The sequence below is a fragment of the Anolis carolinensis genome, chromosome 2, assembly GCF_035594765.1.
Source record: "Anolis carolinensis isolate JA03-04 chromosome 2, rAnoCar3.1.pri, whole genome shotgun sequence".
In the NCBI taxonomy this organism is placed as follows: domain Eukaryota; kingdom Metazoa; phylum Chordata; class Lepidosauria; order Squamata; family Dactyloidae; genus Anolis; species Anolis carolinensis.
The window spans coordinates 1879413-1902063 of record NC_085842.1 but is presented as its reverse complement, the minus strand read 5'-3'; the positions used below and the strand labels follow the sequence as shown (position 1 = coordinate 1902063).

General features: G+C 47.3%; 1 protein-coding gene across 2 annotated transcripts in view; it reads left to right on the top strand.

The window, feature by feature from the left end:
• Positions 1–6855: 6855 nt before the first annotated feature.
• Positions 6856–22651, top strand: part of LOC103282060 (zinc finger protein 814-like) — a 49491-nt gene continuing 33695 nt past the window's right edge. Inside the window, exons 1-2 of one of the 2 annotated variants that reach the window (XM_062972729.1) lie at positions 6856–7314; positions 10158–10278. The gene's annotated coding sequence lies outside the window, so the exon portion shown is untranslated. The remainder of the gene's footprint in view (positions 7315–10157; positions 10279–22651) is intronic. The other variant, XM_062972728.1, reaches the window with a different exon arrangement.

Sequence of the window (22651 nt, the reverse complement as noted above, 5' to 3'; positions counted from 1 at the left end):
ATCCTAAGAGATTTTTGGTGGCCCAAGATCCGCAAGGATGTGGAAAAATATGTCAACACCTGCCCAGTATGCCAGCGCTCCAAGATACGAAGGGAGAAGCCCTCAGGGCTTTTGCACCCCCTTCCTACCCCATCTCGCCCATGGGAAATAATTTCCGCGGATTTCATCACTGACCTACCACCTTCCTGTGGATTCACCACGATCTTAGTGGTGGTGGACCTATTCACCAAGTTAGCCCATTTCATTCCCTGCGAAGGCCTCCCCACGGCCAAAGAAACTGCGGATCTATTTCTTCAGCATGTTTTCAGACTACATGGATTGCCCAAGAGTTTAGTCACAGACCGTGGATCTCAATTCACCTCTCGTTTTTGGAAGGCACTACAAAAACTACTGGGCATAGACTCTCGCTTATCTTCAGCTCATCATCCCCAAACAGATGGGCAAACGGAGCGCACCAATGCCACTTTGGAGCAGTATCTTCGCTGTTATGTAAACTACCAACAGGACAATTGGGCTTCTCTGTTACCACTGTCTGAGTTTGCCTACAATAATGGAGTTCAAGCTTCTACAAAAGAAACGCCGTTCTTTGCAAACTACGGTTTCCATCCACGTTTCTTTCCCCCTGTCATTGAAACTTCAGAAGTTCCCGCAGCAGAGGATTGGCTGCAGGAACTCACAGCGGTGCAACAACTTTTGCTCCAGCAACTGGACCAAGCCAAGGAGGACTATAAACGCCACGCTGACAAACACCGCCAGCCGGGCCCCGAAATCAAGGTAGGAGATCGGGTTTTCCTGTCCACTCGCTTTCTGCCCTCCCACCGCCCATGCCGGAAGTTAGATGCCCGCTTCATTGGCCCCTATCCAGTGGTGGCGCAATTAAACCCCGTGACTTTCAAACTCCAACTTCCGCGTTCAATGCGCATTCACCCAGTGTTTCACCGTTCCCTGCTCCTTCCGGCGGATGGTGTGCGTCCTGATACAGACCAACCGGCCCCCCCTCCTGTTTTGATGAATGGGGAGGAGGAGTTCGAGGTTGAGGACATTTTGGATTCTCGCTTTCATCGCCGCCGCCTACAATATCTCATTGACTGGGTGGGTTTTGGGCCTGAGGAACGCTCTTGGGAAGACGCCTCCACAGTCCATGCTCCTGATCTAACCCGTCGCTTCCATCTGACCTATCCCACCAAACCGCGACCTCGCGCCTCGGGGAGAGGACCCCAGTTTGGGAGGGGCCCTGAGGAGGGGGATAGTGTGATGAACCATGGGCCTTGTAGTCCTGCTCAGGACATTGTAATCCCTGATGAAGATGAAAACTTGGGTTTTTTACCTTCCCAGTCTGAACTGGATTCCTCTCAGCCAGATCCTTCCCAGGCAGATCTGGAAACCTTGCACCTGCAAGAAAGTTGTGCCCCAGAAGTATGTCAAACAACCCCAGAGCCTACTTCTCCCGTGTTCTTGCGCCGGGAGTTTTGTAAACAACAGAGAAGTTTGGATTCAGCTTCGCGCAGGAGTGCGAGGATAGCAGCTAAGAATGTTGCCAATTAACATTGGTTCTCGTGAGAATCTTTAAGGAGTTTAACATCTGGTCTCGGAGTTTAGCTTTCGTTTCTGATTCCCAGAGAACCGCTTTGGTGAGAAAGTTGGACTCTATATAGGTGTTTTGCCCGCGTAGCAACTTCGCGGAGTCAATTCGTCAGCCTACGGAGCGAGTTGTGTCTGGACAGCGCGCTCCGATTCAAGCCTCGCTTCAGCTCAAGCCTTGCCTTGCTATCCAGCCTTCGCCTTGCTTCCCAGCCTTTGTTTACCGACGGACTTTGCCTTGTTTCCCAGGACTAATCCTTGCCTTGTTTCACGGATTTTACCAAGTTATTCCACGGACCTTGTTCTTGTTCTTAGTTACCTTGTTCCACGTTCAAGCCTTGTTTCAAGTATCAAGTTATTTCCTAGCCACGCTCAAGTTTTATGGACTAAGGACCTTGTCATCTCCCCTCACTTTGCTTGGCAAAGTGAGTGTTTCGGTTATTGGATTACAACTTTGGACCTTAATATTTCTTATTGGACATTGCTTTTTTGGACTAATTCTGACCTTTCCTGAAGGGTCTAATTCTGGACTATTTCCTATACTTGTTTTTATTAACTTTATATATTCCTTCAATAAAGATATTAGTTAGATTCTGGCCTCTGTGTATGGTTATTGGTGCCTCTGCCGCCTGGGTCGTGACATGGAGCGAGCGCGGCGAGCGGCTTGTGCCGAACTATCTTCGCTTCCCAATCCTCGTCTTGCATGCCAGAGCTCCCGGACCCTCTTGAGCCCCCACTCTTGAGGAGTGAGGGATCACTGGGGTCATCGGGAACTTTTATTTAGGATAATAACTGGATAACAGTGCCAGATAGAACTTGTGCCCACACAACGGGTTCCGTGAGCCTTTCCCAGTCTGGTTGGCAGAAAGCCTGCTGCAGAACACGTATAATTTGTTGCTCTCTTATGTGAATTTGTGATTCAGAACTGGGAAAAAAGCCGCACGGCGCCACAGTAATGGGGGAATTAAAAAAAACAAAACAGAGCTCGCCAACTTGTTAAACATAGGCTGACCTTGGCTGAGAGTGACGGAGTGAGGTGTTGTGTGTGAGAGGCGCATCCCACGAGGCATTGAGTGAGAGCTGGGGAGTAGTCCGCAACTCAAGCTGATAGCGGGATAGCGGGATTAGCTCCTGGTGAACAGGAAGTGAGTGAGGGGAAAACCCTTCGAAGCGACGCGCCAAAGAGTGACACGCCGGAAAGGCGGGTTCACAGAACCTTTACTGCTAAGGCCAGCCAGAAGAATCCCCCCACAAGGAAACCAAGAACACGAGTACAAGAGCGGCAGAGCACAAAAGCGGCGTTCTCCGACACAAGTAAGGTTTAAAAGCAGATGTTTGGTGGCACTATGGCGACACCTAAGGGCAAGAACGACACAAAGGATACCAAAACTATACAGAGAAGGAACTTGGTGCCGGAGGACTCCAATTGGAGAGAATTATTACGGGAGATCCAGAATATTTCAGCGAAGCAGGACCTCATACAGAAAGAAATGCATGAAATCGCCACCAAACAGGACACGCAACAAAGGCAACTGCAAGAGGATGTGGCAGATCTCAAGAGAGAAATTAAAGAGGAAATATCTAAGATTAAATTGGAAGTCCAAAACAATGCTCTGGACATTTCTGATTTAAAACTGCAAAATAGCAAAATAGAGAAAACTCAATCCAAATTATACAACAAAATGGAAGCGATGGAATTTAAGAACATTAAATTAGAAAAAAACACAAGAAAAGTTGGAGAGAAGCGAAACAGACTACCAACTAAGATTTAGAAATATTATTGAAGACCCAAAAGAAAACATCAGACAAATTATTGTTCAAATAACAGCCAAAATACTGAACTGTACAGAAATAGAGGCAGCAGGACAAATAGATATGGTCCACAGAATTCATACTAACTATGCCAAAAGGAACAAGGTAGCCAGAGACACAATTGTTCACATGGTGAAACGAACGACAAGAGAAGAAATATTCAGAAGGTCCAGACTTAATCCGATTATATACAAAGACAAGAAAGTCATGATTTATAAAGAGTTCCCCCAGTCCACCCTGAACAACAGAAGAAAATACTTCTTTTTGACGGATGAGCTAAAACGCTTACAAATCAGGTTCAGATGGGAGAGGCAGGAAGGCTTAATGTTAACCTATAAGGATGAGAAGGTCTGGATAAAATCAGAAGAAAAAGCTGATGAATTCTATAGAAAGTTAAAGAAGGACCAATCAAAACAACAACCACCAAGTTGGGAAAAAAATCCAAAACAGTCAAAGAAGAGAAGAGAAGAGTCGCCAAAGGACATCCAAGCACATCGGTTCACCGGAAATGATTCAAAGGAAGCGTCGGAGGAGGAGGAGGGAGCAGCAAGTGACATAGCTACAGATGAGTAGTTTTTTAAGCTCAATAAAGATTTTTTCTAACAACATTAACGGTTTAAACTCTCAAATTAAAAAAAGGTTATTTAACTATTTTGCTAAAAATAAGTATGAGGTTATAGCTTTGCAGGAAACGCGTATTGCCAATAAACATATTAGTCATCTAACAAATAGTAAACTGGGCTCTGCCTTCCACTCTTTGGACGGGAAAAAAAAGAGGGGTCTCATTGTATATAGATGAAAAATTAAAACCGGAAGAGGTATTCAGAGATAGTGAGGGAAGAATGATCGCGGCTAAAATAATATTGGATCAGAAATCTATCCTAATTTGTAATGTTTATATGCCAAATGGGCCAAAGAGAAAATTTATTAAATTATTAAGGGAAAAACTTAATCAGGCAGAAGCGGACCACTGGTTAATAATGGGGGACTTCAACGGTATCATAGATAACAACTTAGATAAATCTACACAAAAAAGATGTAAACAAAAGAAGGAAAATAAATCACTTCCGAAAAATTTTCTACAGTTAGTAGAAGAATTCGACTTATTGGACACCTGGAGAATTAAAAATCCTACCCAAAAAGATTTTACATACTATTCAAATAGACATAAACTATGGACCAGGATAGATATGATCTGGGCCTCAAAAAGCTTGATATCCAAAATACAAGAAACAAGAATACTCGCAAGAGATCTGTCAGACCATTGCCCGATAAGTATGTTAATAGAATTAAGTTAACTAGATGCTGGAGATTAGATGGAAATTTGATAAAACAAGAAGGAGATATTGAGAGGATGAGACAAACGACTAAATTATCTGCTTAGAACTGGATTATATGAGGCCCCTTCTTCACAGCTGGATAAAATGCACACTGAAGTGGATTATATGGCAGTGTGGAGTCAAGATAATCCAGTGCAAAGCAGATAATATAAGATTATAAATGGGTTATATAGCTGTGTGGAAGGGCCTTGAGTCTACACTGCCATATAATCCAGTGAAAATTAGATAATCTGTGGAAGAAGACTCAGTGAGGCCTAAATCTGCCTGTCCCCTAACTGAAACCTGGCTGTCCCTTGGTTGCTAGGCAACCAAGTGGGCAGAGATTAGCCATCTAAACTGGCAGCAATTGGATAAAAAAAAATCATTGCTCTCCCTGTAATTAGGACTTTATTTTTCTTTTCTTTTTGTTGTATCAACCTTGAGGCGTGGATGATGGGTTGTGTTGTCAAATTTTGAGGTTGGGGGGCCTGTACTTTTGTTGTTTTGTGAATTGCCGTGATGCCATCACTCTTTTATATATATAGATTATTATCTGTATATATTATCTGATTAGCATAGCACAATATTAGTATTAGGGGGAAACCTTGACCCTTTGCCCATTACAATATTATTATGTATTATTATCTGTATATCCAGTCTATGATCTTTTTACCTCAGCGCCCTTCCTTCCTTCCTTCCTTCCTTTTCCTTCCTTCCTTCCTTTTCCTTCCTTCCTTTTCCTTCCTTCATTCCTTTTCCTTCCTTCCTTCCTTTTCCTTCCTTCCTTTTCCTTCCTTCATTCCTTTTCCTTCCTTCCTTCCTTCCTTCCTTCCTTCCTTCCTTTTCCTTCCTTCCTTTTCCTTCCTTCCTTCCTTTTCCTTCCTTCCTTCCTTTTCCTTCCTTCTTTTTCCTTCCTTCCTTCCTTCCTTCCTTTTCCTTCCTTCCTTTTCCTTCCTTCCTTCCTTTTCCTTCCTTCCTTTTCCTTCCTTCCTTCCTTTTCCTTCCTTCCTTTTCCTTCCTTCCTTCCTTTTCCTTCCTTCCTTCCTTTTCCTTCCTTCCTTTTCCTTCCTTCCTTCCTTCTCTCACTTCTCTCACCTTCACCTTTTCCCTATTACAATTATGCATTATTATATGTATGTACAGTATATTATATTATTAGCATAGCACAATATTAGTATTAGGGGGAAACCTTGACCCTTTACCCATTACAATATTATTATGTATTATTATCTGTATATCCAGTATATTATATTATTAGCCTAGCGCCATATTAGTATTAGGGGAAACCTTGACCTTTTCCCTATTACAATATTATTATGTATTATTATCTGTATATCCAGTCTATTCTATTATTAGCCTAGCGCCATATTAGTATTAGGGGAAACCTTGACCTTTTCCCTATTACAATATTATTATGTATTATTATCTGTATATCCAGTCTATTCTATTATTAGCCTAGCGCCATATTAGTATTAGGGGAAACCTTGACCTTTTCCCTATTACAATATTATTATGTATTATTATCTGTATATCCAGTCTATTCTATTATTAGCCTAGCGCCATATTAGTATTAGGGGAAACCTTGACCTTTTCCCTATTACAATATTATTATGTATTATTATCTGTATATCCAGTATATTATATTATTAGCCTAGCGCCATATTAGTATTAGGGGAAACCTTGACCTTTTCCCTATTACAATATTATTATGTATTATTATCTGTATATCCAGTCTATTCTATTATTAGCCTAGCGCCATATTAGTATTAGGGGAAACCTTGACCTTTTCCCTATTACAATATTATTATGTATTATTATCTGTATATCCAGTATATTCTATTATTAGCCTAGCGCCATATTAGTATTAGGGGAAACCTTGACCTTTTCCCTATTACAATATTATTATGTATTATTATCTGTATATCCAGTCTATTCTATTATTACCTCAGCGCCCTTCCTTCCTTCTCTCACCCGGATGAGGCCTCGGCCTTCCCAACGGTCCCTCAGCCACTCACGTGACCCCGCCCACGGCTTTGGGTCTAGAGAGAGGAGGAAACTCCCAGTCCCATCAGAACTAGACTTCGGGTTCTAAAGCGACACATTAAGAAGCAGGGAAACCTCGTCTAGCGGAGGCCGGGGGAGGCTGCTTCCCCCGACAGGACCCGCCAAACCAGAGGCGCGTCCCGCTCCTTCCTCCCGTCCCCGCTTCAGCCTGGCGCTTCCTGGAGCGGAGGCCGATCCCCATGGGCGGGTCCCGGGAATGGCCGTTAATGGCAGAAGGGGGAGATTCTGCCCGGAGACTGATGACGTCAAGGAGAAAGGCGAATTCCCATTGGTGGATTCTGGGCGTTGGGAAGAAAAGAAAGGAGGAGCGTCTCTCTCTGTCTGTGTCGGGCTCCGTTCAACGGCCGCGAAGCCCCGCCCCTCTATGGGCATCCTGCCCGCGGCTGCCATGTTAGGTCCGGGCGGAAGTCCACCGAGGAAGGGAGGCCTCTTCCTAGAGGGGCTCAGGACGAGAGGTCACTTCCGGAGGAGGAGGGACAGAGGAGGCCTTTCGGAGAGAGCGGGAGAGAGGAAGGAGGCGGAGGAGGAGGAGGAAGGGGTGAGTGTGCGTTGGGGGGGGGGGGGTCCCCGAGTTTGCTCCTGTGTGAGTGTGGGCGCGGAGGGCTATGTCCCCCCCTCCCCCCGCCTCGGTCTGTCTGTCTGTCTGTCTGTCCCGGGGAGGCTGCGGCCTGCTCTGCCCTCCGGCCCGTGCCTGCGCCCCTGCGCATGCGCCTTCCTCCTCTCACGCCTTCCCTGAGGATGGCTCCTGTGGCGGGGAGACTCAGGGCGCCCAGTCCAGAGCAGACCCCAGGGTGCCCTGCGCTGTTAATCCGAATTCTGTGGCAGAGAGGAAGGGCCCCAGGCAGGCAGGCAGGCAGGCACCCCGCAGCCCCCCTCCCTTCCCCTTGGACTTGTTTATATTTATTTATACTCATTGATTGATTGATTGATTGGCAGTGGTGAGCAACAAAAGATCGCCAAACGTTCAGGGCCTGAGAAATAGAACAAATACCATTCAAATAATACACAGTCACATACATCGGGATATACTTCTAAAACCACTCCAAGTAACAGGTGAGGAATTTAGATATACAGAATAACATAATTGGGACACATTTCTGTCGTGACTCCAGTAATAAATAATAATAATAATAATAATAATAATACTTTATTTTTATAACCCGCCTTCATCTAGTAGGAGTCAGAAGTAATGAACACAATTAAGACATATCCTTCAGTAAGCCATGGACAAAGGTCACTCTCCATGAGCTGGTTCAGCATTTACAACAAATTCCCAAAAGGCCTTAACTTCTGTGCTGCGTTCCCTCCGCTGCCTTCTCGGATCCCTGATCTGCCCGGAGAGACTGGGATCCCTTTGAAGAGCCGGATCTCCCTCTGCCGTTCTTTTCCCTCTTCTGTGCTGCGTCTCCCCTCCGGCCTCTTCGGCTCCATCGTCCAGCCTTAGGACACAGGGATCCCCTTGGAAGAGCTAGATGTTCCTGTCCTGCCTCTTGACTTGAACCTGGAGGCCCCGGTGTCAGCGGTGGCCAGGAGAGCATTCTTTGCACAATTCAAGCTTACGCGCCAACTGCGCCGGTTCCTTGGGAAGCCAGATCTGGCCACGGTGGTCCATGCCTTAGTTACATCCCGCTTGGATGACTGTAATGCGCTCTACATGGGGCAGCCTCTGAATAATAATAATCTTTATTCTTATATCCCGCCCCATCTCCCTGGAGGGACCGGGGCGGCTCACATGGGGACCAAGCGCAAAATTCAGCATAAAATACAACAGCAAAAAGAATGCTCTGAAACTTCAGTTGGTTCAAAAAGGTGAATCCAGGTTGCTAACCAGGGCTGGATGCAGGGAGCGTACTCCCCCCCCCCCCTTGCAGCAGCTCCATTGGCTACCAGGCTGTTTGCTGACCGCATCCCCTTGCATGAACCTGCCCAGGCCCTGAGATCCCTTCAGGAGAGGCCCTTCCTTCTCTCGGTCCCTCCTCCATCTCAAGCTTAATTGGTGGGAACAAGAGAGAGCGCCTTCCTTCTTGGTGGAAAATGCCCCTCAACTCTGGAACTCCTTCCCCTGGGAAGTCAGAATGGCCCCTCTCTGTTGTCCTTCTGACGGCAGGATGAAACTTCTTCATCCAGGCAGGCTTTTGAAGGTGAAGGTTGTGAAGATCAAGTCAGGGGCTGCTGTGGTTTTTAATTTTGAATGTTTTTGATGGATATTAACTGAATTTTTTAGTGCTGTTTCTGTTTAATTATGTTTTATATATTTGTATATTTTAAATTATATACTAATGCTTTTATTTCAAGACACTTTGAGTTCCCTTTGGGAAGATACAGCGGGGTATAACAACAACAACAACACAGCTGTAAGCAGTTTTGGTTCTTGGTCAATGGACTGAGCAATTCAAGTCCCAACATTTATCCCATCCATCTCTCCATTAAATTGATCTAGTCATTTTCCCAACCTCTTTCGGGCCGATGAGTTAGAAACCCAGAGCTCAGTGATAAATTCTCCTGAATTGACCGACTGGCCCCCTGTTTCAGTAGGGAAGTTGCAGACCTGGTCGTTGGTCTAAAAATAGAAAAGCGGATGGATCAGATTTAATTATCCCAGAGATTTTGAAATCGGATTCCCCCCCCCCCCCTTTGGCGGCAGTCTTCACCATCATTAACAACACGGGCATCCTACGAAACAGTTGGCAATTTGCCATTATAGTTCCAATCTACAAAAAGGGTGACCCTCCCGATTCTTCCAGTTACCGGCCAGTTAGCCTTCTATTGGTAATTTGAAAGCTTTGTGCAAAATTCCTATTAATAAAGTTGCAAACCTGGCTGGACTGGAACAAAATAATCAGCCCTGAGCAAACTGGATTCTGTAAGGATAAATCAGCCTTGGATCACTGCTTAGTACTTTCTCAAATACTCTACTGTTTGCTGCATTACTCCCAGTTTTTAATCTCTGTTATCCTGACATCCATTGCTTAAACTACTTATTTATTTATTTATTTATTTATTTACATCACTTTTACCCCGCCTTTCTCTCCGAGGGGACTCAAAGCGGCTTACAGTAAATAGGCAAAAATTCAATGCCTAAAAACAATGTAAAAACAACAGTTCATATAAAACGATCTACAAAACAACAGTTCATATAAAACAGATACCACTACAAAATAAAATCACATTATATAAAATTTTAAGTATGTCCAAGATTAAAATCCATTCATCCAGAATCCTACTAAAATCCATTCATCCAGAATCCTACTAAAAAGAAACCCTCAAAAGTTGATCTATCTTTTATATTATTGTCCATTATTTTCAAACCTAATAATCCTGTCTTTCTGAATCATCTTCTTGTATTTGATCTTAGTTTAATTGCTTGTCTTTTCTTTTCAGCATTTATACCTCGCCCTTCTCGCCCTGAAGGGGACTCAAAGCAGCTTTACAGAACACACACACATGGCAAACACTCAGTGCCTGATTATACAATCAACAAGGACAGACAACACAGACAGAGGTAAAGACAGTTTTTTCCCATCTTATTTCCGGCATCTTAGAGGCTGTGCTCGACGCTGGTCATGGGGAGGGGGGGTTTCTGTTGCTCCATCTTCCATGTCGAGGAGCTTCCTCCCGATCGATGTCCTTAAGGGCGCTTTTATTACCTCTCCACTGAAAGCGGTACCTATTTATCTACTCACATTTTGGCATTCAACCTGCTAGGTGGACGGGTGAGCTGGGGCTAACAATGGGTGCTCACCCCAACCTGGGCTCAAACTCCCGACCTTTCGATCAGCATGTTTTTTCTCCAGCACACAGCGGTTTACCCTGCTGTGCTAAGCCTGTTTCTCTGTATCAGTTAGATATTCCTGTTCTGATGCGATAGCTTAACAGTGTAAATCATTATAATCAAATACTTTCTGGTAGAGAGTCATTATTTTTTTTTTAGTTGCTGTGAGTCTATCGGCCTGTCTGGCCATGTTCCAGAAGCTTTCTCTCCTGCCGTTTTGCCCACATTTATGGCAGGCATCCTGAGAGGTGTGAGGTATGTTGGAAACTAGGCTAGTGAGGTTTATATATCTGGGAGGTCCAGGGTGGGAGAAAGAACTCTTGTCTGTTGGAGGCAGGTGTGGATGTTGTAATTTGATTAGCATTTGATGGCCCTTTAGCCTCAATGCCTGGTTTCTCCCAGTCTGGGAAAATACTTTGTTCGGAGGTGTTAGCTGTCCCTGATTGTCAGAAGAGAAAGCTTCTGGAACATGGCCATACAGCCCGAAAGACTCACAGCCACCCAGTGATTCCGGCCATGAAAGCCTTCAACCATATATGATTTTTTTTTTGTTTCATTTCCTTCTTTGAATAGTCTTTGATTCCAAGGGGCTCTTGAGGGAAGGTAGTCCAGTTGGGAAAGTCAGTCGGGGTCGGCAGTATCGCTGAAAACAGCTGCAGGGATTATGTGTGTGCACTTCCTGACTTCTTTCTTCCCCTCAATGGGCCCGGGCTGTGGCGCAGGCTGGAGAGCAGCTGCAATGTATCACTCTGACCAGGAGGTCATGAGTTCGAGGCCCGCTCGGAGCCTGTGTTTGTCTTGTCTTTGTTCTATGTTAAAGGCATTGAATGTTTGCCTATATGTGTAATGTGATCCGCCCTGAGTCCCCTTCGGGGTGAGAAGGGCAGAGTATAAATGCTGTAAATAAATTAAATAAATAAATAATGGCGATCCATCTCGGGAGATACAATCCTCCAGGGAACTCACATAAGATCACGGCTTCCCCTATCAACACCGCCATTGCAAAGTTTGCAAAGGTCTGCACTTCTCCTTGGCTTAGTTCAGTGCAGCCAGGTGAACTCCTGCCCTTATTTTGAGCCCATTGGAGGCACTAATCTTGCTACTGACTACAGACAGAGCCTTTCTTCATTTCGTCTGCCGCTATTCCTAAACCGGAAGTTCAAGTTGATGTATTTGAATATTTATTGTTTCTGATTAGACAACCATACATCAAGACTGTTTGCCAAATTAGATGCTCTGAGGAAGGCCAGCTAACTTCTAGAATTGGTGCTACAAGCAGGGCTGCATCCTGGCAAAGTACATTTTCATTACCTTTTTCATTATGTAATTGCGCAAGGGAGGGAGCTTCCAGGGCTCCTTTCTTCCTCATTTTTAGACTTACTTACTTACTTACTTACTTAGGCGATCCCTCGTCGTTCGAGGACGATAGTCTTCCAACCTTGGTATCTTGGGCGTGTGTTCTTAGGCGACTGAAGAGACCGATTCTTGACCCACATATTCTCCCGCAGTGAGGACATTGGTTTCCAGGTGGAAGGCGGTCCCAGTCGGGGTTAGCTTGACGCTCCTTCCTCTTGGCACGTTTCTCCCTTAAGCCCTCCGTTCGTGCCTCTTCGAACTCCGCAGCACTGCTGGTCACAGCTGACCTCCAATTGGAGCGCTCAAGGGCCAGGGCTTCCCAGTTCTCAGTGTCTATGCCACAGTTTTTAAGGTTGGCTTTGAGCCCATCTTTAAATCTCTTTTCCTGCCCACCAACATTCCGTTTCCCATTCTTGAGTTCGGAGTAGAGGAGCTGCTTTGGGAGACGGTGATCAGGCATTCGGACAACGTGGCCAGTCCAGCGGAGTTGATGGCGTAGGAGCATCGCTTCAATGCTGGTGGTCTTTGCTTCCTCAAGCACGCTGACATTTGTCCGCCTGTCTTCCCAAGAGATTTGCAGGATTTTCCTGAGGCAACGCTGATGGAAACGCTCCAGGAGTTTGGTGTGACGTCTGTACACAGTCCACGTTTCGCAGGCATAGAGCAGGGTTGGGAGGACAATGGCTTTATAAACAAGCACCTTGGTCTCTCTACGGATGTCCCGGTCATCAAACACTCTCTGCTTCATACGGAAAAATGCTGCACTCGCAGAGCTCAGGCGGTGTTGTATTTCAGTGTCGATGTTGACTTTTGTGGAGAGGTGGCTACCAAGGTAGCGGAAATGGTCAACGTTTTCTAATGTTACACCGTTAAGCTGTATTCCTGGCTTTGCAGAGGGATTAGCTGGAGCCTGTTGGAAGAGCACTTTGGTTTTCTCGATGTTCAGTGAGAGGCCGAGCTTCTCGTATGCTTCTGCGAAGGTGTTTAGAGTGGCTTGTAGGTCTTCTTCTGAATGCGCACAGACTACGTTGTCATCAGCATATTGGAGTTCTATAACAGATTTTGTAGTGACCTTGGTTTTGGCTCTCAGTCTGCTGAGGTTAAATAGCTTGCCATCTGTCCGATAGATGATTTCCACTCCGGTGGGAAGCTTCCCATCAACAAGGTGAAGTATCATAAGGTGGGGGCAATAACACATCCCTGCTTGACACCTGATTCCACCTTAAATGGGTCACTTTGGGAGCCGTTGCTGTCCAAGACTGTTGCCATCATGTCATCATGGAGGAGCCGCAGGATGTTCACAAATTTGTCAGGGCACCCGATTTTTTGGAGGATGGTCCAGAGAGCGCTGCGATTCACTGTGTCGAATGCCTTTGCAAGGTCAATGAATGCCATGTACAGAGGTTGGTTTTGTTCCCTGCATTTTTCTTGGAGCTGTCGAGCAGTGAAGATCATGTCCACTGTTCCTCTGGAGGGACGCAAGCCATTCTGGGATTCTGGGAGGGTGTCTTCTGAGACAGGGAGAAGGCGGTTTGCAAGGATTCTTGCAAGGATTTTCCCGGCCGAGGTTAGAAGGGAGATACCACGATAGTTCCCGCAGTCTGTTCTGTCCCCTTTCTTGAAAAGGGTGATGATGGTGGCATCCTTGAAGTCAGCTGGGATTTTTTCGGTCATCCACACCTTTTTAATGAGCTGGTGGAGTTGTTGTATCAGCTCAGGTCCACCCTCTTTGAAGATTTCAGCAGGAATCCCATCAGGTCCGCTGGCTTTGTTGTTTTTTTGTTGGCTGATGGCATTGCTGACTTCTTCCAAACTAGGCAGTGCTGCAAGCTCATCCCTGGTTTGTTGTTGCGGGATTTGTGAGAGGGTCTCTTCGGCCACATTGGAGCTGCGATTCAGCAGGTTCTGGTAGTGCTCTTTCCAACGTAGTGCAATTGATGTTTTGTCCTTCAGAATTTTGGTTCCATCTGATGAGCGTAGGGGCTGTATGCCATGGTTTCTTGGTCCGTAAATGATCTTTGTGGCTTTGAAAAATCCCTGAGCGTCATGGGTATCTGCAAGGTGTTGGATTTCTTCAGCCTTCTTTGTCCACCAGATGTTCTTGAGTTCTCTGGTCCTTCTTTGGACCTCAGCTTTTGCACTGGCATAGATCTTTTTCTTGGCAGCACAGTTGGTGTCTCTCTGCCATGTTTGGAAGGCTTTCCTTTTGTTATCAATCAGATGTTGGATCTCTTTGTCGTTATCATCAAACCAGTCTTGATGTTTCTTAGTTAGGTATCCAATGCTTTCTTCGCAGGCTGTGATGATGGAGGTCTTCAGTTTGTTCCAATGTTCCTCAACATTTTCGGGGTGTTCTGTGGGTAGATGATCTTTGAGTGTTGTTTGGAGAAGGGCTCATTTGAAGGGCTCCTGAAGGGCTTGGGTGTTCATTTTGCGCCTTGTTTTTCTTCCTTGGAGTCTGCGTTTGGGGATGATCTTGATAGCCATCGTGGATCGGATTAGCCTGTGGTCTGTCCAGCAGTCATCAGCACCTGTCATGGCTCTTGTGAGAAGCACATCGCGGCGGTCTCTGGCACGTGTGATAACATAGTCCAGGAGGTGCCAATGCTTTGACCGAGGGTGCTTCCATGATGTCTTGAGCTTGTTTTTCTGGCGGAAGAGCGTATTGGTGATGACAAGGTTGTGCTCTCCGCATTTGGTGAGAAGCAAGATGCCATTCGAGTTGCTGTTTCCGTCCCCGTCTTTTCCTATGATCCCTGGCCACAGGTCAGAGTCCCTTCCGACTCTTGCATTAAAGTCCCCCAGGAGGATGATTTTGTCCTCCTTAGGTATCTCCGATAGGATGGTATCCAGCTGACAGTAAAAATTTTCCTTGATTTCTTCGTCAGCATCGAGAGTTGGTGCATAGGCGCATATGATGGTTGCCTGTTGGTTTTTGGCAAGGTTAATTCGGAGGGTTGAAAGTCGTCCGTTGATGCCAGTGGGTGCTTCAGTCAGGTGCTTCACCAGGTCGTTTCTGATCGCAAAGCCAACTCCGTGTATTCTTCGCTCTTCTTCAGGCAGTCCCTTCCAGAAGAAGGTGTAACCTTCCTTTTCTTCCTTCAGCTGTCCCTCTCCTGCTCTCCGGGTCTCCTGAAGGGCTGCTATGTCGATCTTAAAGCGTCCCAGCTCCCTTGCAATGAGAGCAGTCCTGCGTTCAGGGCGTTCGCTGTCAGTGTTATCTAGCAATGTCCGTACGTTCCATGTTCCAAAGTTCATTTCTCTTTTTTGGCCGCAGAGTGGTGACCCCTCTGGACGCGGCAGTCCAGTCAGGGTAGGAGAGGCAGACTATGTTTAGGGCCCCTTTTCTAGCCCCTTCCCCGTGTGGGGTGAGCAGAGCGGATCCTAAAAAGGGCTGCTCAGTCATGGATACAGCTGCCGGACTACTCAACTGCCTCGGTCCTTGAGGTAGAACGACTGAGTCCATATCCACCGCCCATGTGCCAGTCTGTGACTAGGGGCTTCCAGATTTCACAGTCCTGCCCCCGTCGCCACTCGCTGATCGCCATGGGACTTTTGTAGGTTTGTTTTTATTTTTGTTGGAAGACGCCTGTGCGTGATTTTTTTTAAAGTGTGGAGGTCGGTGCATGGCCGGTCAACACACAGTCTTCACAGAGTGAGGTTCCAGCAGTGGTGTGGTTAACACAACGACAGTGGCTTCTCAGTCTGTTGCAGCCTTCTTCCGTCTTCACAGCTGTTGTAACATGTACCATGTTATCCTCCGCCTGCTCTGCCGTTGAGGTCTTTGGGTCTTCGGATTGTGCTTGGTCTGGAACCTCCCCTGCGGCCACTCCTGGGATTGCATCACTCCAGTGGTTGTCCCCACAGGTTCATCGGAACACGCAAGCCCCCTCACCACGGCAAGGTGACAATCCATCGAGGGGGGCATTTTTAGAGCTGTCGGGATGAAACTTGCTACAATGGTAGAACATATTTACTACTGTTAGCCCTCCCCCCCCCACACACACAAATTTCAGAATGTTTCACTTATTCACTGATTTTGGGAAATTAAAAAAATTAGGAACAACATTTTTTTAAAAACCTACAAAAGCAATCTTCTTGAACTTATATTTTCAATGATACCACATAAACAAGGCATCATCCCCCCCCCAAGTTCCATAAAGATTTTCACATCCCCTGATTTTTAGGGAATTTTTAGGGAACCAACATAAATGTAACAGTACTATTTCCCTACAGCATCGTGACCCAGCCCCAGTAGCCCAAGGTGACGAAAAGAACAAAAACACACCGACCAATGTTATCTCTTCCATAGGAGGCTTCTCTTTGTAGTCAAATACTATGGTTGCACTATTTACAAGAACAAGGTTTCCATAACACAAACAAATACTTAGTAGCTTTACATGCTGCAGCCTTCACACGCTGGAGCTTGACACACGAGGCCTCTCTCACTCCAGGCCCCCTCGTATCAGGCCTTCCTCACAGAGAAGCCTCCTCACACTCACTGACTGAGGAGTTCCCCCACTGAGGCAAACTATCTCCAACAGGCTTCGGCTTGCTCACTCTTTCAGTGTTTGATTCACACTTTTGTGATAAAAAAATACCCAATTAATTTGTAATATTTCTGAAAGACGCCAGAGGGCATCCAGTCCAACCCCCTTCTGTACACTCAAACCACCCCAACAGCTGCCCATTCCTCCTCTGAAATAACAATAACAATAGGAAACCTACTCGGTCAGCTTCGGGGTAACTGCCTCTCAATTTGGCTTGCCTCTCAGCGTTGATTCAACTCCCAACGATCCTTTTTTATCTCGAAATCCCTTTAGAGAATGAACATGGGGGTTTTCTCCACCACAACTTTTAGGGGGGAGGAGCAGGTGGCACAAGGCAGTCAGGAGAATTCTGGGAAATGTAGTTTGTGAAGGCAAGGACACCTGTGGCAGAGAATTCAAAAGGCCCCACCCTGAACTACATTTCCCAGAATTTTGCTTGCTTCCCGTGTTAAAGCCTCAATTGGAGTGTGGACCAGGGACCCCTCTCTGGCTCTATTGGCCTAAGGAATGGCAGGGATTTGTGGCTTGGATCTGTTCCCCCCGGAAGAGGGAAGGAGGGAGCTCAGAGGAACCCATGGATGAGCAGCACGTCTGAATTAATAACTGGGGCGGCATACAGGGAGCGTACCACCCCCCTGCTAAGCCAGCTCCACTGGCTGACGATATGCTACCGAGCCCAATTCAAAGTGCTGGTTTTGACCTATAAAACCCTAAACGGTTCTGGCCCAATTTACTTATCTGAACGTATCTCCTCATATGAGCCAACTAGATCCCTAAGATCATCTGGAGAGGCCCTGCTCTCGGTCCCACCTGCCTTGCAGGCGCGGCTGGTGGGAACAAGGGATAGGGCTTTCTCGGTGGCGGCTTACCGGCTGTGGAACACCCTCCCCACAAATATCCAACAAGCCCCAACTCTTCTGGGTTTCAGAAAGGCTGTGAAAACATGGCTATGTGCACAAGCTTTTAATGAGTAATACAATAACGTCGACATGGTCCGATTGAAGGCTGAAGCATGAGGTTTTTAGACAAATGGATCTAATTTACATATGTTTTAATTGTTATAATGTATTTTAATAATGTATTTTTATAGTTTTAATTGATTATATGTACTGTTTTTGTTTTATTATTATGTTCTTGGCATTAAATGTTGCCAACTGTTGTAAGCCGCCCTAAGTCCCCCCGGGTGAGAAGGGCGGGGTATAAATGCTGTAAATAAATAAATAAATATCAGCCTTTTTCCCATTTGGGGATTCAAGTTCTGTTCCTCCCGTTTCCTGTCTCAAGAAACCCACTGAGGAGGGAGGCCTTGAAGGGGTCTTAGGTGTTATATTTCATACTCTCCTTGTGGAATCTGCCAATATCCTACCTGACAGGAATCCAGTTTGATCTGGACAAATGTATATCGTTTTTGAGGAGGTCCAATCCAGCAGCTAGAGCCGTGGTTCCCAACCTGTGGGCTGCTAGACATGTGGGGAAAACTGCAACTGTGCATGCGTCGGGGGTGTGTGCTGCTGTTGGAGGAGTGCGAGAGAGGAGAGAGAGGAAAGGAAGGAAGGAAGGAAGGAAGGAAGGAAGGAAGGAAGGAAGGAAGGAAGGAGACACCAGCGTGTTGCCCTCACCCATGCTCTCTCGGCTTCCCAGGCCAAGGCAGAGAAGACTCACCCAGCAACACACATGAGGGAGCAAGTGGGAGGAGAGTTTGCCAAAGCTGCAATTATTATTATTATTATTATTATTATTATTATTATTATTATTATTATTATTAGCTCCCATTGCCACACATCACTTGTAATGGGAAAGCAGCCCTTTGTAAGACCCTGTTTAGTCCCCCAAAGTTGCTGTTGTTGTTGTTATTGTTGTTATTATTGTTATTATTATTATTAAAGCTTATAGGGACAGTTTCTTGGGTCTCACGCTCCGCTTTTTGCACTTTTTTCAACCTCAGTCCCCTTCCCTTCTTTTTTTTTTTTTTAACAAAATCCATGGATAATAACACAGCCCAACGGGAAAAAGTTTTCTCAGTGTCTTTGTTTTTAGGCCTGTTCCTGGTGTCATTTGGAGTGCTGTTTCAGAAAATTGCATTGGATAGACCACATCAGCTCTAGATTATTAAATACCGTTTTCTGTGGGTGAGCAGATGGCACCCACGAGCAGGGCCAGCCCTCGCTCCCTGTTGTTCCCTGCCAGGCCTGGCCTTCCTCCCCAGCAGCAGGGACCCCCAGGCCGGGAGAGGGGAGGGCTCTCTTCCGGAGGAACAGCCTTGTGCGTCTCCCTCCCTCTCCTTCCCGCGGTCCTGCTCCTTTAAGGCCAAGCCCCGCCTCTCTTTGGGCGCCTGCCTCCGCCCGCCATGATAGCGCAGGGCGGAAGTAGGGCTCCGGGGTGACGTCATGGCCAGGCGCCCCGCCCCGTTCCCTTGGAGACAGGCAGGCAGAGGGAAGGGGGGGGCTCCGCGGGCGGAAGTGGGAGGGCGCTTCCGGTTGGGCCCAGCCGAGGGAGAGGCGCCAGCCCTTCGCGGGTGAGTGGAATGAGGGGGGGGAGGGGGGGTCGTAAGAAGGCCTTGTTCCAGGATGGTGAGGAGAGGGAGAGACACGTGTGCACCCCCGTCTAGACACACACACACTCCCCGGAGGCCTTGGAGAGGGAGAGGCGCCAGGCCTTCCGCTGTGCCCAGGGCTCGGGACCCGCCTCAGAGCCCCTCCCGGGAGGCCTTGGGGTCCGAGGAAGGGAGGGAGGGAGGGAGGGAGGAGGGCGCCCCTGAGGGAAGAAGGCCCGGCCCTGAGCAGATGCCTCCCCCCCCCCCCACGGCAGTGGCACCCAAAGGGGTGAGAACAGAAATACCACTGAGGAAGAAGTAAATACAAGCAGGTAGGTCGGTCGATGGGTGTGTCAAGGAGCCTCAGGGCATTTGGATGAGGCTGGTCACACGCTTTGGTTTCCAATGCGCTCTTTCCTTCCAAACTGCCCTTGAGGGAGGCCAGCTGCCCTGGGAGGGAGGCTTCCCTTCTCCCCTCCCTCCCTCCCTCCCTCCCTCCCTCCCTCCCTCCCTCCCTTCCTGCCCGGTTGGTGCTTTGGATCCGATGTGTGTCACGTGTCTTGTTCCTGTGTGAAACTGACCTACGGAACATTCTCTCTAACATTAATCATGACTCTCTCTAATAATAAGAGCCTGAAGCAACCTCTGGTCCCCCAACACAGGAGCAGCAACGTGGGACCCACAACCCCTTGCAGGGCAGGCTAAGAAGGGCCTTTTCTCTTCTTTCTTTATCTCATTCTGTAGTCCTCACCAAGGGCTTGCCAAGGCAGGGGGGTGAACTGGCAGGAGAAAGCCCCTCCTCCGCCCATTGGCCTCCCTTCCTTTCCTTTCCTCTTCCTTGTTAGACTGACACATCACAAGGACACCCTGCTTTTTCTCAGCACATGACAAGTCCCTGAATCCCCCACATTCTTCTCCTGTGAGCATGGAGAGAGACAAGATATCTGCTAATTTTCCTATCTGGTTATGTACGGTAGCTTTTTGAATAAAGTCCTGTGTAACTTTTCAAGCTTGACTCTGCTGCCTGAATTGCGCTCCACTGCTGGCCCTGGGAGCTCCTGATCTGCGGAACTGCTGTTGTTGCTGCTTCCCCCTTTTTGACTGCTTTTCCCCTTTTTGGAAATGGCCCAGACCCATAACCTGGACGCTTCCCTGAGCAGAGAAGGCCGTCGTGCAGAGGAGGAGAGAGGCCCCAGGGAGGGAGTGGCGGAGGCCCTGCAGAAGAAGCTCCAGGCCGGAGCGGAGGAGGAGGAGGAGGACCAGCAGGTGCAGGAAGGTGAGGTGGGCTTGGGAGTGGAATGGGTATGTTTAGCTTTGAGGGAAAGACAGGCCGAGGGGACGGGAGAGCCAATATGTGGAAGGATGTCTCATTGAGGAGAAAAGGGCAAGTATTTCCTACTTCTCTGGAGACTGAAATACAAAGCCATTGATTCGCATTGTGGGAAAGATGCTTCCACCTAAACATTAGGAACCATTTCCTGCTGGTAACGGCTGTTCAGCCGTGGAAGCCTTGTCCCTTCTCAGGAGCCTCCCTTCCCAAGCCCTGGCCTTCCACCTCTTGGGGACTCCATGTCCCAGAATCCCTGATCTTGGGTCAAGGCAGCTGAGACTTCTGGGTGTTGAAGTCCCAAGAAATCCCAGAGGAATAGAGTTTGGGAATCCCTGCTCCAGAGAGCGGAGGGAATAATGATAATAATAGTAATAGTAATAACTATTTCTGACCCTCCCTCTATCCCCGAAGGGAATGGCTCTCTTGGACTACAATGCCCAGAAACCCTACAAAACGTCCTGGCATGAGGGTTGGAGGAACCTGGGAGTTGTATTCCAAGACAAATATCTCACAAGTCCTTGAGGAAGAGGAGGGGGAGGGGGAGGCGGCAGCCTTGGCCTAGGACTGAGACACGAGGAATCCCAGAAGTCAGAGGGTTGGAAGGGACCCCAAGGGCCACCCAGCCGCACCCCCTTCTGCCAGGCAGGGAAACACAACCCAAGCCCTCCCGACAGATGGCCGTCCAGCCTCTGACTAACTCCTCCAAAGAAGGAGCTCCCTCCAGACTCTGAGGCAGAGAGTTCCCCTGCTGAACAGCTCTTCTTCTTACCCTCAGGAAGTCCTTCCTTGTGTTTAGGGGGAATCCCTTTTCCTGCCGTTTGACCTCCTGTCTCCGTTGTCCCTTAGTCTCCGGAGCAGCAGAAAGGAAGCCTTTCCCCCTCCTCTTCCTCACCAATGGGACATCTTTTTGGATATTGAAACATGCCTGCAGTAAAATCTGGATGACTGACAGAGCTTGGAGGACTCTCCTCAAAAATAAAACTTGACAAGCAGACATAGTCACATAGTGTAAATGTACACAGAATAAACACTTCAAACAACTCAGACCTTATTAAGTGGTCAGATGGTGCCCAACAACTAACAGGCTGAGATCAATTCCAGTATCTAGACAGGATTTAATATATCTAGACAATGATACATATCGAGTCGTATTAGTCTTCCTCCTCTCAGTAGGTCAGAGTGCATAGATGTGTTTTTAGTTTGTAGGCAAGGAGGGAGGGGGCAGTTTTTAGTTATTTTGGGAGGGATTTCCAGAGGAGGGGAGGAGCACGGAGAAGGCCCCCTCTCTCGTTCCCACCAGCCGTGCTTGAGTTGGGAGTGGGACCGAGAGCACGGCCTCCTCCGCTGATCTCAGTGCTCGAGTCGGTTTGTAAACGAAGGTGCGGCTCTGCAAATAGTCGGCATCTCTGTTTACAAACCGGTTCGAGCACTGTGATCCTAAACTCAACAAGCTCTATGAGGTATGACGAGCCAGCTGAGAGCCCGAGTCTCTTCTGGTGTGGGAGAATCAGCCATCTACAAAGATGTTGCCAAGGGGTAGCCGAGTATTTGATGAACCAACATAGTATATTATTTGAGAACACAGAAATGTTGGATTACTCTGACAACTACCATGTCAGACTACACAGAGCAGCCATTGAAATCCACAAGCTTGTAGACAATTTCAACAGAAAGGAGAAAACCATGAAATTGAACACAATCTGGCTACCTGTGATGACTCATGGGCCTTGTAGTCCCATTCCTAGTACTGTTGTGACTGACGAAGAGGAGAACTTGGGTTTTCCACCATTTCAGCCAGAAAAGGAACCATTTCAGCCAGAAATTGAGCCTTTGCACCTGCAGGAGGCTTGTCTCCCAGAAATCTCCCAAACAAGCCCTGAGGCTAAATCTCCTGTGTTTTCTCGCCACGAGTTTTGTAAACATCAGAGAGCGGTTCAAGCGGCCTCTCGTAGGAGTGCGAGAATAGCAGCAAAGCATTCAGATGATTAAGCCTGTTCCCATGAGAAGTTTTAGGGAGTCATACATCTGGACACAGAGATTGACTTTCGTTTCTGGTTCCCCAGAGAAGCGTTCTCTGGTGGGGAAAACAAGGCCTATTTAGGTTCCTTACCCCCGGAAAGATCTTGCGGAGTCAATTCGTCAGCTACTGGAGCAAGTTGTGTGTGGACAGCCTCGTTCCTGTTTCAAGCCTCGTTCCTGTTTCAAGCCTTGTCCCTGATTTCAAGCCTTCGCTCCTGTTTCTGCCTTGTTTACCTTCGCGGACCTTGCCTTGTTTCCCAGGACTCAGTCTTGCTTTGTTTTCCCGGATTTTACCAAGTATTTCCACGGATCTTG